Genomic DNA, 12264 nt, shown 5'->3' with positions numbered 1-12264 from the left:
GGATTCACAGCAGAGTTGAGAAAATACGGCTGGAATTACGAGTCCAGTAGAACAGGAATCAACCACAAGGATCAAGAATGGGGCTTCCCTGGTGGCACAGTGGTTGAGAGTCCGCCTGCCGATGCAGGGGACGCGGGTTCGTGCCCTGGTCTGGGAAGATCCCACATGCCGCAGCGCAGCTGGGCCCGTGAGCCACAGCCGCTGAGCCTGCGCATCCGGAGCCTGTGCTCCGCAACGGGAGAGGCCACAGCAGAGAGGCCCGCGTACCGCAAAAAAAATAAAGAAAGAATGGTGGTGGAGCAGATGGAGAGGCCCAGAGCACAGGCTGGCAGGGATGTTGCAGGGACACGTGGTTTGGGTACCAGGTGACCTCACTGGAAGGTGGAGATGGCCTCCGAGTAAAGGGTGAGGGTTAGGATACACGTCCAGTGAGGGGAACGTAACACAGACACACGTGCTTTCATAGCAGCAGCGTCTATTAACGTAAGAAGCAGGAAGATGTTCACATGATTGGGAAAGAGCTTGGCAAACATCCATGAGATAGGAAATGCGAAGAGTGGGAACCAAGTGTGTATGAACTAAAGCCAGATTGTGGCCACCGTGACTGCTGAGCAGTGGGACAGGGCCGCAGGGACCGCTCGGAGGAGCTGGGATGCTGTACATGAGCGTGTAATCATTCCCAAGGTCGGGAGACAGCCCGGGGGTTGCCACCGTGCGATGGTGCCTGGGGACACGCGGATAGAGAGCGGGACTGCCTGGTTCCCTAGAAAGGGGTCCTCCCTGCCCCGGGGCTGCTGCACCTGCAGTGCACCCTGGTCGGCTGGCCCAGCAGGGCTGGAAGGTGGCACGTTGCGCTCACTGCCCCTGCCACCCCTGCACCAGGCGTGGGCTGCTGCCCGTCTTCAGTTCTGCCCGCACTCCCAGCTGTCCGGGCACCACCCCGCTGGGCAGACCCTGGCCAGAGGGCTGAGCCTCTGGGCCGCCCACCACAGCCCCGTGTCCCTCCCGCGTCCCTCTCACAGCCCCCCTGCCCCTCCCCCCAGCACCCCTGTGCCTCGGCCATCCTCCCACTCCTCCTACTCGGCAGCGCATCCCGTGGACTCATCCTGTCCGTTCGGACAGCCTGTGTGGCTTCATCCTCCTGCAGCACCCGGGCTGACACAGGATCCTGGAGAGTGAGACATCCAGTCCAAGTCAGGCCTAGGGTGGTGTAGACACAGGGAGCTGAGGACGGTTCCACAGGAGATACAGAGCAGGGCTGTGTGGGGTAGGATAAGAGCCTACCGGAAACGTCGACAAGCAAAGGGAAGAAACAAGGGCTGCTGCAGAGAAACGCCTGGTAGGGATCCCACATTCTAAAGTAAGGTGCTGGGGGCGCCCGGAGCCAGGGTGCTGCCAGCCCCCCTCATCCCGGCCGAAAAGGGGAGGCCGGGAATCGGGGGGGGTCAGAGAGAGCTGGGGAGCCTCCTCTGGAAGGGGGGGCCGAGACTCTGCCCGAAGGCAAGAAAGGGCACCTGGGGCCACTCAGAGCTTCATCCACTCCCCGGGTTGGGGGTGTAGCGACAGGCACCCAAGCTGACTCATCTGAGCGGTGAGACCGGCGCTGGACCAGGACCCTGTGTCCGGACTTGGTGCCTCAGAGAGGCTCACCTCTGAAGCAGACCTCTGGAGAGGTGAGGTGACAGCAACAGTGTGGTCTCGGCGGGAGGAGGGGGTCCTTCTGAGGCTCAGGAACAGGCCAGGTGCACGCCAGGGACCTGCAGGCAGGAGGTTCCCTCGGGGCCATCTCAAAGGACCCACCCGGGGCCCTTCTGTTGGCAGGAGGTACCAATCCCCATGCAAGCGCGTGGCAGGGGAGGGGAGGGGATCCAGGTGGGAACCTGCTAGAAGCACAGCGCCCCTACCCCTCTGCATCCTGGGTCACGGTTGGGACCAGGCTGGGGGAGGAGAGCGGTTTCTAGCTGAATAAGAAGTGGAAGCCTTCATAGTAGAGTGGACCGGGAATTTTTTATGCCCCAAAAATGTGATCCTTTGTTAACACCTGACAAGGACCAGAAAAGCGACGCCCTCTGCCCTAGATCTCTTGCAGCGTGTTTCTGGGCTGCCCGCAAGGAGAGGGCAGACAGAGCGGCTTAAAGGGGCTGGAGAGAAGGAATAAAGGCTCTTTCCTTTTTCATCCTACTGAAGCCAACTTATTAATAAACTGCAGACTCTCTTCCGTGAAAGAGAACGTTCTGACAACATGGGATGGTCAGCACGAAGCTGGAACGTGGGCGCATGAGCAGGAAGCTGTCCTGGGCTCGGGACCAGAGGGGTGGGCGTGGCCAGGGACAGGGGACCGAGGGGGCACTGGGCGCGAGGGTCGTGCTCCCAAGAGGGGACTCCTGTGCGGCGAGGAGACCTGAGGGCTGGTCCCCACACGCCACGCGCCACCTTCTGGCTTAGTGAACAAGCTGGCGTTCCGAGTGTGCGCCTGGAGGGTGTGAGCCACCCTTTCTGCCCACGGCCAAGGTCTGGTTTCTGGTCCTGGAAGTTTGGGTCCACGCTTCAGAGTGTTTCTACAGGTAAGTAACCACGTGCTGGCAAGACTGCTCTGCCCCGCCCTGGGCTGAAAACGGGCCCTGCCCTCTTGTTTCTCCTGTGAAGAGTTCGACACTGGCCTGGGGTGGGGAGACTGGGACCCCCCGGCGGGCTTGCAGCCAGTGGTGGCGAGCGGCGCACACCCTGCGTCTGGCCTCTCTCGGCTCTTTGTCATTAACCAGGGGGAGTACGCCTGTCCTGGGCACCACGGAATCCCTCCATCCTCTAAGGGCTGGGTGGCTGGTGGGTATGAGGGTGTCGGGGAAAGAGGCGGGGGTGCGTGTTTCAACACAGACCCAGGAGCAAGAGAACCTATCTTCAGTCATAGCAACCCTTACCTTATTCCGTACGAGGCAGTCTGCAGCTTCTGAACAAGCTGATAGGATGGGTAAACGTATTGGATTGACCTACTGGTCAGCTCAGTGACTTTTCTGTCATGTAGAAGAAAACTCAAGCTATGTGGGCAATCTTCATAATGAGGATATACCAAAGCTAAGCTGTGTACACCCATTTTTACATAAGGAATTTATTAGTAACCTAGACGTCCAAAACCCAGACTCACGGAATGAGACTTGAAATTGGCACAGTAAATTATTCTCCCTGTGCCTGTATATCTTACAGCTTAATAGTTTTTAATGTTCTGTCCTCAAGCTAATGTTTACTGTTACAAAATAACAGATGCGTCCAGCACAGGTGCACTTACAGCCGTCCTGAGGCCGGGAGACCCTCGGGTCAGCTACTTGAGAAAAGGGGAAGCACTTGTATCCAGACACGGCTGGTTGCTGATGTGTTTGGTACTGGCCCTGTCACACCCCAAAACCCAGCCACCACACCAGGTATAAGCTGGGGTTCGGAGCAGTGGTTTTCATATACTTTTACTTATGAAAAATTAGTATAGCCTTGCAAACTTTTAATTTGATTTCTAAAAGTTTATTTGTAAGTTAAAATTGTTGCAAAGGGTGTAATGTTCAGTGTGTCATAAACACTGGCTTAAAAATAAAATCAGGTCACTCCTTTAATGGTATTCAATGGAATCTCTAACAATAAAAATTATAGTTAGAGATGAACACCCACCATATCCATTAAAAAATGCACTGATTAAAAAAATGCACTGACAAGTTCTTTAAAAGTCTAATTTTACTTTTTCCCCTTAAAATTGTATGTTTTAATATACTTTCTCCACAGAAAGTGGAGTATATTGACACAACTTCTGACCAGTATAGTATGGCAATGTCTTTCACAATTATAAAAGCACACTTTAAATCAGTAATTCCACTTCTAGGACTTTAAATTTAACCTTCAGATATATTCTCACCAAATGTGAAATAACACATGTAAGAGGTTACTTATTATAGCATTATTTGTAATAACAAAAATTAGAAATAATTAATTGCCTTGGAGCCCTAAAAAGAAAAAAAAAAAAGAGAGAGAGACACTAAACGCCCGGATACGATATCCAAAAATAAGGGAAACAGGCAGGCTGTACAACAAGTGTAATGTGTGCTGATGTTGCCGTTTGTCTGATGTAATACACTTTTAATCTTAATGTAATATACTTGTATATTAGAAAGACTTTTACTAATCACTCGAGTAGACTTCTCTGCATACAAAATACAGATATAAATAGAAATACATATTATTAAATGTGATCAAAAAGCTGTAGGTGTCAAAAACATTTATTCTAGATTGTATCATTATAATTTTTTTTAGTTCACCACTGATGAGAACAACGCAGCATACCAATTTTTATAACTGAGTATTAAGTATAAAAAACTACTTCTGGAAATGATGGAGATGGATGGGGCCATTTTACTTTTCGATTAATTTACGGATGCGAGTATAAATAGTTCCTATCGCCAGCCTGAGACAAAGGGCATTTTTGTTAAAGGTTTCTCCCTTGCTGTGGAAATGTGACCTTGGGTTAACTTCCCAGCTGTGCTCCCCTGAAAGCTTTATCCGGGTGTCACCTGTGTCACCAGGTAACATCGCTTATGATGGAAATCACTGCCCTGCCTCTGGACTGGGGGCCCCAGCGGGGTGACACCTAACTGGGCGTGTCGGCGCCCCGTGTATTACAAGACCTAAAATTCCACGTGCTGCCTTGATGCCTTTGAGGCTCACGGGGCCCCAAAGGTCTGATCATGAGCTGCCCTGTCCTCGCCAGCTGTGCCCCCTGCACCCCCCCCGGCAGGAAAGGCCCCCCTCCCGGCTAGTTCCCCCACCAGCTGGAGCAGCTGCACCCCGCCCCCCCACCCCCGTCCTCAACCTCCCTGCCCGCCCCTGGGATTATTCAAACAAGTCAGTCGCGTCCCCCTCGGGAGCCAGGGGTCACCAGCGTCTTGTTACTGCGGGGTCTGCCTCTCCCAGCCCCCTGATTCCTTCTGCTCCCTCGTGAAGCCCCCATGGGGCCCTGCCGGCTGTGTGCTCTCCCCCCACTCCCACCCCCACCGCTGCTGGGAGCATCGCTGACTCGTGAGCCGCTGCCCAGGGTTTAGGGCACGTGTCTTCTCCTCACCAACAAGGCGACCCGGGGGTGATCAGACGCCCTGGAAACTACCCCTAAGCTGTTACAGAGACAGCAGTGCCTGTGCAGGATCTGCGTTGCTCTACGTCCCGCCTGCCTAAGTCTTCTTTCCTCGCGCTTGAACTGAGCCTTGTGGGGTGGGGCGGGGCAGAGGACAGTCCCCAGACGGCTGCGTGGGCCGCCGCGAGGACGCCTCCCGAGGGAAGGTGCCAGACGCTGCTCTGGCCCCCGTGTCGATGCGCTCCTGCCCGCGTCCTCTGCGCGAGGCCCCGGGTACCCTCACGAGTCTAAATACCTGTGGCGCCCAAGACCCCCTAGTGGGCATCGCAAGCACTAATTTTATCCGTGCAAGGGCTGAAGAACCTTGTTCACAGAAAGAAACAGCAATGAGTTATATGCAAAGATAATGTATGTTAAACGGACAAATTACATGAAAGACTATAACAAAACTCATTCAAGAAATCATCTGAGAGCTTCCCTGGTGGCGCAGTGGTTGAGAGTCCGCCTGCCGATGCAGGGGACGCGGGTTCGTGCCCTGGTCCGGGAAGATCCCACGTGCCGCGGAGCGGCTGGGCCCGTGAGCCATGGCCGCTCAGCCTGCGCGTCCGGAGCCTGTGCTCTGCAACGGGAGAGGCCGCAACAGTGAGAGGCCCGCGTACTGCAAAAAAAAAAATCATCTGAATAGCCTTATATCAAATAAATTGAACTTATAATTAAAAACCTTCAAAGAAAGAAAAGAAAGGCCCTGGGAACACAATTAGGATTCTTTTGTTTTTTAATTTATTTATTTTATTTTTATTTATTTTTGGCTGTGTTGGGTCTTCGTTGCTGCGCACAGGCTTTCTCTAGTTGTGGCGAGCGGGGGCTACTCTTCCTTGCAGTGCATGGGCTTCTCATTGTGGTGGCTTCTCTTGTTGCAGAGCACGGCCTCTAGGCGTGCAGGCTTCAGTAGTTGTGGCGCGTGGGCTTCAGTAGTTGTGGCTCGCAGGCTCTAGAATGCAGGCTCAGTCAGTAGTTGTGGCGCACGGGCTTAGCTGCTCCGCGGCATGTGGGATCTTCCCGGACCAGGGCTCGAACCCGTGTTCCCTGCATTGGCAGGTGGGTTCTTAACCACTGCGCTGCCAGGGAAACCCCACAATTAGGATTCTTAACACGGGAATGTGAAATGGTGCAGCCACTGTGGCAAACAGTATGGTGGTGCCTCAAAAAATTAAACAGAATTGCCATAGCAATTCCACTTCTGAGGGTATGTATCCAAAAGAATTTAAAGATGGAACTCAGACAGATACTTGTCCACCCATGTTCATAGCAGCACTATTCACAACAGCCAAAAGATGGAGAAAACCCAAGTGTCCATCAACAGATGAATGAATAAACAAAATGTAGTCCATCTATACAGTGGCATACTATTCAGCCTTAAAAAGGAAGGAAATTTGGGCTTCCCTGGTGGCGCAGTGGTTGAGAGTCCTGCCGATGCAGGGGACGTGGGTTCGAGCCCCGGTCCGGGAGGATCCCACATGCCGCAGAGCGACTGGACCCGTGAGCCATGGCCGCTGAGCCTGCGCGTCCGGGGCCTGTGCTCCGCAGCGAGAGAGGCCACAGCGGTGAAAGGCCCGCGTACCGCAAATAAATAAATAAAATTGGTTTACGATATCAAATGTTGGTGAGGATGTGTGGAGAGACAGAAATTGCAGCCGGTGGGAATGTAAATCGGTACCACCTTTCTGGAAACCTGTTCAGCAGTTCTACTCCTAAATATACACTTCTCAGAAATGCAAACATACGTGCACCGAAACATGTGTGCAAAACGTTCAGAACCGCGTCAGTCATAACAGCCCGGCCTGGGGGCAGCCCAGCTGCCTGCTGGTCATAGCCGGATAAATGACTGCGGTATATTCAGACAGCAGAACGCTCTAGTGCAATGATGTATGAACACACTACACACTACATACATACTACATGTATACTACATACATACTACCTGTATACTACATACATACTACCATGTAATATTGCTTCACTCAGAACACGGACAATCTCATGAACATAATATTAAGAAGAATCCAGATACACAATATAATACACTTTATTCAGTGTTTAAGAACAACAAGATTACCCTATGATGAAGCCAATCAGAAGATCACTCACCCTGGGAATTCCCCAGCGGCCCAGTGGTTAAGACCCTGCGCTGTCGTCGCCGAGGGCACAGGTTCGATCCCTGGCTGAGGAACCAAGATCCCGCAAGCCTCACAGTGTGGCCAAAAAAAGAAAAAGAGCACTTTGAGGGGGTGATGGCTAGGAAGGGGTAATGAGGGGATTGCCAGGTAGCATCCTGTATGTTGCCCCAGTGGTCCCACAGATGTGTTGCCTTTGGAAAAATTCTTCCAGCGGTACATTTGGGATTTGTGAACTTTTCTGTACACATGCTATGTTTCCATTTAAATGTTGACTTTAAAATACATCTATATCCTTCAAAGTGTATTTGTAGACATTAGGAAAATTAGTTTTGAGACTAAAGAATGCATAAGTGAATTTAATGAGAGTGATAAAAGTCCCATGCGATTCAAGGAGTTAAATATTTATGTTTTAATAAATGTGTTGAAATTTGACACATATCTATGTTTTTTAATTAAGATATCAATGAGCAGAATAGAAATAAAGCTGTTGATTAACACCCCCTATTGGCCGTCAGCAGTAAGTGCAGGGAGAATCAATACAGGAGAATAGATCAAGGGTTGGGAGCTCTGACACCCATCTTTGCTCGTAGGAGTTATAAATCAGCCTTAGAGTTTAGTAGAAAAGGTGGAAAAGAGGTCAGGGTTGTAAAAATGATATCTGATAAGTGGAAAGAGCTGTACTGACTGCATCTTCGTTTCAGAACGTCTGTTTCCCTCATTTCACCGTCTGCGTGGTCATGGTCCAAACCCCTCAGCCCCCACGCTGGACGCGATGCAGTCGCCCCAGAGGGGAGCCCGTGGATGCATCCTTCTCTGTTCTGCCGCCCGCTCATGCGTCAGTTGCTCAGTTTAGCGACTCCAGGACCTCATAAAAGTGGAGTCATACAGGATTTGTCTTTTTGTGATTGGCTTATTGTTTTATGTTCATTTTTAACAAGAAAGCCTTGCAGGAGTTTTTAATAAACTCTGCCTATTCCCGTATAATTAGTTTCATGAACGCTTCCCCTGTTCTGTCTCTTTGCGACATTTCTTCTCTTCCTCTCTGCTTAAATCCTTTATTCTACTATTTCTTCCTACCTCTTGCTCTCAGTGCATTTTATTCTCCCTTTCCCGGTTTTCCCTCATTCCCATTTTCCACGACATCACTGGGCGGGAACTCTAAGGAACCATGTGTAGCGAATGACTCATGGGGAACCGGGGTAGTCATCCTCGGGCGCCCCCAGTGGTCAGTGCCAGCTCTCACTGTAGGGCTCACTGGCCAGTGCCCCCTGACCCCCAGGGGGCAGTCACCCTTCATGTCTCCACAAAAAAGCATGGGGGGGGGAGGAGATGCCTTGAAGAAAGTGAAGACACCTCACCGAAGCCACTACATCTTTTATTTTCCAAGGAGACAAGACAAAAGCAACCAGGTCCCAGGGGACCCTCCGGGGCTGCGAAGAAGGAAGGGGTCCCAGGTCAACACTTGGCGGGTGGGGAGTGGCAGATTCCAGAGGATGGGGGAGAAGCGGGCACTGAGGGACCTGAGGCCAGTTTGGTCCTGAGGGAGGGCAGGGGCTGCCCTGAGCTGGGAGCCTCTGAGGTCCCCGCACAACCCAAGGGAGGGGTAAGGGGCCCTCGTGATGCACATTATGGGCTGAACTCTGTCCCTAAAAGGATGTGTTCACGTCGCAACCCCCAATACCTGGGAATATGGCCTTACCTGGAAAGAGGGTCTCCGCAGATGTCATGAGTTAAGATGAGCTCCTATCCGAGCGGTGTGGACCCTTCGTCCAATGTGACTGGCGTGGAAGGTGAGTTTCCCCACCTTGTAGATATCTTGAGGTCTAAATTCTATTCCCAACAAAGAGAGAAAGCTAAAGGCTTTTTAAAACATATTTTAAACAGCAGAGCGCAGAAGGTGTACACAGGCGCTCCAGATGCATCCTGCCGTGCTTTGCGTTTTCTCAGCTCGTATCTCCATTTTATAACCGATCATCGCAATAAATCAGCGTTTTCTTGTGGGCAAGAAATGGTATTTCCCATTCTGCAGAGTCAACACTTAGATGAGCGATAGCAGCTGAGCTGGTGACTGGGCTATTCTCTGGCGTCTATTAAGTAACAATCTAACAAATCTTTCTTGAGCACCTGCTACGTGTCAGGCACGGTGCCAGGGCTGGACGCATCCTGAGGACCAGCGGGACGTGGTCTGTGTCCTCATGGTGCCCGTGTTTTACCCACATTGTTGTTCATGCTTTTACCCTTTTCAGGTCTCATTACACATTTCCTATGTAAACTGAGTGCTTTAAAATCAATGACGTGACATCACGTTTTATGGAATCTTGGGCAAATTCCTACTTCTCTGCTTTTCAATTTGTTGAAATACAAGAGTTGGCCTCAGGCTCTCTGATTCTGACGGCAGAATGCAGAACATCTTGGAGACTTTTCTCCCTAAACGTGAAGTTCATATTTGATTTATAATGAAGTTGCTTACGTATTTATAGGAGATTGGAAAAGTACGTATATAATAAGTAAAGAGATAAAATGCGATGGTTTCCATTTTATGGAACAAGAAATATCAAATAAACTGCTAAACTGCCATCTTTCAGTTTAAAGTTTCTGTTTACTCTTTGCAAGGCCTTAAGATGAAACAGGAGAATTCAGTCTCAGCCCCGTGCCACTGCAGAGGAGTTCAAACTGACGTGTCATTGTTGTGCAGGAGTGTGTCCTAAAAATATGGGGTGACATCCCCACATCAGGATAGAGGGAGCAGTAAACAGAGGAAATGGAACCCAAGTGAAGTCACAGCCTCAGAATCTTTTCTTCCCAAGTGGTTGATAGAGAACAGCAAATGTTCTAAGATGACCTAATTTAACGGGGGTGGTTTGGGGACACGGTGAAGAATCCAAACGACATGAATGAGACAGTTAGACGTGAGGGTAGGGCAGCAGCTGTGGCAACTGCAGCTTCTGGAAGGAAGCCCACCTCACCGTGGACCCGAGCCGCCGAGGCCCCACGGATGCCTCGCTGAGGGTGGCGCCCGGATCAGGCGAGACGAAGCAGGACCGCAGCCAGGACAGACGCTCAGCACTGAGCCACCAGCCGCAAGCAAAACTCAGGGGTGACAGGCCCCTGTGCTCTCAACCGTTTCAAAAACATCATAGCCCTGTTGATTCTCTTCTGTCCCACAATTTTCTGAGAACCCGTGACGTGCACGGCATCGTGCTGGGTGAGCCCAGCTGCGGACTCTGCTGGAGGCTGAGTGTCTATTCCACGGACGCATCCCAGACCTGGGCTGATAACCACAGGACGGGTCTGGGGACCCGGTGCCCACTGTGAGAGGGACCTGAGCTAAAGCTCATCGGCCATCTGCCCTCCAGAAGCCCCGACTCTGACGGGTGGCCGCGCTGAGTCTGGGGTCTCCTGGAATCAGCGTCAGTTCAGAGCCAGAGTCCAGGAGTCCCCAGGACTCCTGGGGAGCAGACAAGTGTTTCTATTGTTGCTAAAGTTTAAATTATGAGGCAAGAAATCCTGAGACTGTACTGGTTCACTAATGGAGCTTCCATAAGATACCAAACAGCATTATAAATCGAACACACTCGTATTAACTCATGTTCCCTCACAAAACCCCGAAGGGTTCTTGTTCTTGCTGTAAATCAGTCAGACCCATTTTCCAGATGAGAAAATTGAGGCGACAGGTCAGCTGCCTGACGATTCTGGCCTCAGAGTCTCAGTGGAGGACGGCGTCCAGACGGGGAGCTGAGAAGGGCAGGAAGAGACCTCAGGTAATGCCTGATGAGCAAGTAGATGGGCCACCCTTCCCAGGCTCAGAGGGAGAGCTTATCCCAGAGAAGACATTGCTCTGGGCAAAACTGTCAGGGATTGTCAACAGGCTAGGGAAGAGAAATCGATAGGGAATAGTCCTTTCTTGGTGACCTTGAACTAAAAGTTCATAGGAAGCACACAAGTGCTCAAGCACACCCACACGCACACGCGCACACGCTCCCAGGCAGGGCTGAGAACCACCGGCTTACCCCTCCCACTTGTGGGTAAATGCATCTGGGGAACTGACCTGAGTCTCCTCCATGGCTGTCCTGCGGCTTCATTTTTGGAGGCTGAACCTGTGTCCACCCACAGGATGTGCAAACAGACCAGTATGCCTAGGCCAGAGCATAGTTTAGCTGAAGCCGTGCTTCCGGCTCTTGGCCAAATGAGACACCCAAGAACTCCTGGAGAACCGGAGCCTCTGCTCTCCCTCTGTGTGGATGCAGCAGCCCAGGGCCGCCTGCATCAGGACCACTCAGCGTCCAGACCTCAAGGACTGGTGGCAGCCCCGACTCCTTGATTAGATTCTCACTCTGGACCAAGACAGAAGCAAACTTCTCCAAGGAGAGAGCCTGGAAGAGCCCAACTGACCCTCTTCTCAGGAGAACAAACCTGTTTCTGGTGGGATGTTCATGGTGTTTCCGTGGTACTTCAAATGACCATTGCAGACTTCTCTGAAACACAAATAATTTTACTTTTGTCGAAAGGTCAGACTGGCCTGCTAGAGTGTTTTGTAAAGTGTTACAAAGTCAAACAAAGAGTGACAAACTTTCACCCCTCCAGACAATTCTTGCAGTTACTGATCCAGGGAGGAAGGACTGGATCTCTCTTACGTGATCATACCGTTTGTTATGCACTGAATCCTGCCCCCAAATCCGTATGCTGAAGCCCTAACCCCCTACACCTCAGAGTGTGACCTTATTTGGAAGTGGGATGGTTGCAGATGTAACTAGTTAAAATGAGGTCATAGTGGGTCAGGCTGGGCCCTCGTCCAATGTGACTGGTGTCCTTATACAAAGGAGATATTCCCACAGGGAGAACACCACGTGAGGTTGAAGGCGGACATCCAGGGGATGCAGTAGGTGATGTTGCCAAGGCTGCCAAAGGTTGCCGGCAAATGACCAGATGCTGGGAGAGGCCTGGGCAGATCGTCCCTCGTGGCCTCACAAGGATCCGCCCGTG

The 12264-nt window shown here is 51.4% G+C and overlaps 1 long non-coding RNA gene across 1 annotated transcript; it reads right to left on the bottom strand.

Moving 5' to 3' along the window:
• Nucleotides 1-5902: 5902 nt before the first annotated feature.
• On the bottom strand, nucleotides 5903-11825 carry LOC132508755 (uncharacterized). The gene is made up of 3 exons (XR_009536753.1): nucleotides 11330-11825; nucleotides 8981-9111; nucleotides 5903-6095 (listed from the first exon to the last, which is right to left on the bottom strand). It is a non-coding gene; the product is annotated as an uncharacterized LOC132508755 (long non-coding RNA).
• Between the last annotated feature and the right edge of the window lie 439 nt (nucleotides 11826-12264).

The sequence above is a fragment of the Lagenorhynchus albirostris genome, chromosome 18 (assembly GCF_949774975.1).
Source record: "Lagenorhynchus albirostris chromosome 18, mLagAlb1.1, whole genome shotgun sequence".
In the NCBI taxonomy this organism is placed as follows: Eukaryota; Metazoa; Chordata; class Mammalia; order Artiodactyla; family Delphinidae; genus Lagenorhynchus; species Lagenorhynchus albirostris.
Note: the sequence above shows the minus strand (reverse complement) of the source record. Positions and strands in the feature narration are given on the sequence as shown.